The following is a 4,751-nucleotide window of genomic DNA, read 5'->3' as shown; positions in this document are numbered from 1 at the left end:
CCCTTCATTTCCTGTACAAGAAGTTACAAACACAACAAGTCAATTACTCCAAATGCATACCGCATAGCAAACATCAATTAAGACATCTCAACAATGTAATACTCAAAAAGGAAACTACTCACTTACGAAAAGGAACGAAGATGGAGACTAGATTTCGTCGGAGAAGGAAGAAGAAACGAAGCGGTTCTCGACACTAGAATTTTGGGTTTAACTCGCAAACGATTACAAATAGAGAGTTGCAACCCGAGAAATAAGAGGGAGAGAATGATGGATTCTTGATTTAGACGGACGAGGACGACGAAGAAGGCCACGACGCACGGAGGCTAGGGTTCTGTTTCGTAATCGCAAGAGAGAGGAGCCGGAAAGAGATGAGTGGGGATTTAGGTGGAGAGAGACAAAATGCGTCGTTTAGAGATTAGGAATCGGGTTCGACCCGATTTAGTTTGGTTGGGTCGGGTTGGTAATAAGTTGATTTCATTAAGGTCCCTAACGTCTTTAACCACGTTTTACCGAATTTTATATTTAAAAAAAAATATATATATATTATTTTTTATTACAGGGTGAAATCAGCATTTGTAATGGAGAGGGAGGGGCATTTAGAGTTAGGGGGATGTATTCAACTGAGAGTTTCAGGTGATTTGTATTAAAATGACAAATCTACTGTTATTGAAACATGAATTTTAAAAACTCATTTAAAATCCACTGTTATTGAATTTGACATTTCTTAAACTACTTTGAAATCCACTGTTACTGAAAATATTTTAAGTTGTGGAGTTTTAAATTTTTCAGGTAATTTTAGGGTGTTTGGGTTGGATTTCTTAGTTAAAAAATTTAAAACCCAAATCCCATAGTTTTAGGTGATATTCTAGAGTAGTTTAACAAAAATCACTTAAATCTCTGCAACTTATTGAAATCATCTAAAACCCCATTAAAAATCAAATCACATCAAATGTCCGAGAACGCGCCAGGTGTCCCTTGATGTCTCGAGTTTTTCTTTTTTTTTCGTTCGTGGACTGATTTTGATGGGCTTTGGCAAATATTTATTCTTTTGTGGGCTAAGAAACGTTATTTGGGCTGACCAAAAAATTCTAATAGGTTACTATCTTCACCCTTTGTCTTCTTCAATATAATTCTACGGTTCTTTGTTCTCCGAAGCTGCTATTGTTTCAAACTCCAATGGAGGTTGTCTGTGTCAAATATTCATGTTGAATCTCTATGTCGGTCTCCTTCTTGGCGTTTCGTCTCCGATTCATTGCGTCTGGTACGTTACTGGATTAAGTGGTTCATCGCCATTAACAGCCTTTTCTACTCCTTGGACCCACGCCATCCACGATTACTCATTCAAGACTTCTCATCTCTCTTCCAGGCGGTGTAAGTTCACCTATTAAAAGGTCTCTCTTCTTCCCCTAAACATCATCCTCACAAATCCTATTACAATTGAAACTTTGTTGTCAATATAATGGCTAACTTATCTATCATTCTTGCTGATCTGAAGATCGGGCATTTTTCATCCACCGCGGAGGTGTGACTGCTCAGTTGCTCAGTTTTTCAACTATTATTCATATAACAGCCAGCGAGAAACGTTGAGAACAAGTACGGTAATAAAAGTGAGGTATGGAGCTTGGGTTTTGTAGTGCTTCAATTGCGCAACATGAGCCATATCCACCTCAGATGAAGAGAAAACATGGAGCAGTCTTTTCAGGTTCATGGAAGCTATAGTTGACCAACCACCACCCACTCTTCCTTCAGAATGTTTCTCCTTTGAGTTATCTTCATTCATCTACACATGGTAATAATCTATCTTTTCATTCATTCATCTCCTGGAGTAGTTACTAATTTCAAGATATTCTACTACTGTACACTCTCTTTCAGTTTGCAAAAGGACTCGAACAGTCAAATCTCCGCAAAGGAACTAATGGTTTGTTTTATATAGAAATCCATGTTACATCCTTTTCTATTCAATTCATATGTTGAAATCACCATCCTCTAAAAAACATCTTAGGAACATCCTTTCTTGAAGAAGTACGACGACAACTCTGGGATCAATATGGTGTCTTACTTCGTAGATGCATGGTCTCTGCTTCCAACGCTTAAGAATATCTCTGGTTAGTTATCTGTTTAAGCTCTAGAAGGACATCGTATCATCTGGTTGTTACTGTTATCACCCACCAGTGAAAATGTTATCTTGATCATATAGATTTGTGCTATTGTTGTATTTCAAGATTGTAGGATATTAGGATATATGAGCAACATGAGACTCATTAGTGAGTTAAATTTATTTCAAGATTCATCATCTTTAGTATTTTTTCCAATGTTTCAATTTGTATAAGCAACTCACCTTTGCTTGGATGTTGTGTTGGGTTATATAGATAATATAATACGGATGTTATTAGGTAAGTGACAAATGTTTGAATGTGAGAAGTGAGATTCTCAGTAAGTAAATGTGAATACGTTCTTTACAGTTTTATAAAAAAACAGAGTCGTGCAGATATTTTCACGACTGTTACCGTCTCTCAAAACATATTTTAAGAATTTATGTGAATCGTTAAAACGTATATATTTCATTCAGTAGATTATATTACACTCATTCTATAACGGCCCGATCCCCCGGCGTCCGATTGGGGTTATCGAAAGGGCGTTATGAATACGTGTCTAATCATTTAGACAACCCTACGTGTTCCGTTACAGGTCCCAAGAGTCGACGGAAGCATAACCTTCTTTGAAATACTGTCACACCCATATCCATATACTTCTACTTACAGTCCTGCGCACATGAAAATAGAAAGGGAGGGCCTGAGTAAATGGGTTACTCAGTGAAGTGATTCTAGACCAGTCTGCCTGCATGACACTTTATACTACTCTATGCGGGAACCAAGGCTGACTAGCCACTACAATCAATCCAAATGCATTCTAGAACATTCTACCATTATCATTTCCAAGCAATACGATTCTATACTTTACTAAAACCCTAGCGATCAACCTAACAATGATCTCAGTCGTTGCTACACACATAATTCAATAGACTCAACCGACTCGACATACACAACCGACTCGACTCCATTCATCCTAGACGTATGGACCTATAGCTGTTTACGAATGTCCCTACGCGTTCCGGCTTGCCCTGGAAGGGTGCCTCTTTCGAGCATCCGTCCCCCTCCAGCTCCTACATGGCTATCCGAATTGCAGCACGTTGGCCCATCCTGGCACTGTCCGCCCCCCGGTTATAATAGCCATAATTACGCCACGACTCGGCATTGACTCGATCTTATGGCGCCACTACACATTTCCCGTGGGTACCTCTTGTTAGGCTACTGTCCCACGGTTCACTCCCGCGGGTACCTCTTGTTAGGCTACTGTCCCGCGGGTCACTCCCACGGGTACCTCTTGTTAGGCTACTGTCCCGTGGGCTCCTGCAGGTACCTCTTGTTAGGCTACTGTCCCGCAGGTCACACATCTTAGACTCTAGACGTCCACCCGTTCTCGGTGGTCCAAACAGAACATCAAGCAAGTTCCTTGACACGTTCACATTCTTATTCTCATTCCCTTTCACTTTCACTTTCACTTACTCATTCTCATTCACTTTCACTTAGACTCGTACTCATACACGTTCACTAGACGCCACCCGTTATCGGTGTCTCACACAATACACATCGCACTCAAGTTCTACTTGCAATAACATTAGCAATCAATACTCATCTATCATCTTAGCAGTCGCTTCTTCCTAGCATCCTAGCTTTATTCACAATCAACCCATGGGACTACACAACCAATCATACAAGCATCAATCATCAACCAATCATCACAACAACACAAGATAGTTCATTAAGACCCATTTAACAGTATGAGGGTTCTTATGCATCATGATCCATTCAGCTAACATCCTAGCAATAAACATGTTCTATCAACCTAGCTCTCAAACATGAGCTAATAAATCCTAACTCCAACATAAAGGAGTATACAGAATCATGAGAGGAGGTTGGGTTCGAGACACTCCACCTTAGTCTAGATCTGGATCTGGATCTGGATCTGGAAACAAGAGACAAGGGGATGAGGTCTGATCACCACCACCACCACCACCACCACAAGGCGCCGGCGAGGAGAGGGAGAGAGAGAGCGACCGCGAGGAGAGAGAGAGGGAGAGCGACGGCGCGGAGGAGGGAGAGCGACGGCGCGGAGGAGAGAGAGAGAAGAAGAGAGAGACGGCGCATGAGAGAGAGAGAGCTCGACGGCTAGGGTTTTCGGCCTCAGGGAATTCTCTGCAGAGCTTCGCTTCAGATTTGTGATGAGACAAAAGAAGGGGGCTGCAGCTCTTTTTATAGGAAAAGGTAAAGGGAACCCAAGGTTTTGTCAAATGAGCCGTAGAAAAGCCCATTCTTTTATGGAAATTTTTGGGCCAGGAACCAGGCCGTTACAATTCTCCCCCTGTTAATCGGAATTCGTCCTCGATTTCTAAGCCCTAAACTTCCGACCTTAGCATATGTTACCAAAATGGCTCACACATTCACACAACAAACAAGGGAGGCATACAAGGCGAGGAACACATTGTTCTGGAATCTTTTTTTTTTAAAAAAAACCAACGAATGAATTTCATAAATGCAATGGAGTAGGACCTCAATAGTTTAAAAAGCTCAAGGCATCTGTACAACTCACAGAATGCCTGAAGAAATGGGAAAGAAACACCAAATCCAACAATCAATAAATAAAGTAGGTCCAATAGAAATGCATGTGTCCTACTCCTACGGAATGATCAT

At 41.0% G+C, this 4,751-nt stretch overlaps 1 long non-coding RNA gene across 1 annotated transcript; it reads right to left on the bottom strand.

The window, feature by feature from the left end:
• Nucleotides 1-2,066: 2,066 nt before the first annotated feature.
• Nucleotides 2,067-4,445, bottom strand: LOC125593183. The gene is made up of 2 exons (XR_007329129.1): nucleotides 3,340-4,445; nucleotides 2,067-3,297 (listed from the first exon to the last, which is right to left on the bottom strand). It is a non-coding gene; the product is annotated as an uncharacterized LOC125593183 (long non-coding RNA).
• Between the last annotated feature and the right edge of the window lie 306 nt (nucleotides 4,446-4,751).

The sequence above is a fragment of the Brassica napus genome, chromosome C9 (genome assembly GCF_020379485.1).
Source record: "Brassica napus cultivar Da-Ae chromosome C9, Da-Ae, whole genome shotgun sequence".
NCBI lineage: Eukaryota > Viridiplantae > Streptophyta > Magnoliopsida > Brassicales > Brassicaceae > Brassica > Brassica napus.
This window is presented reverse-complemented; position numbering and strand designations above follow the sequence as displayed.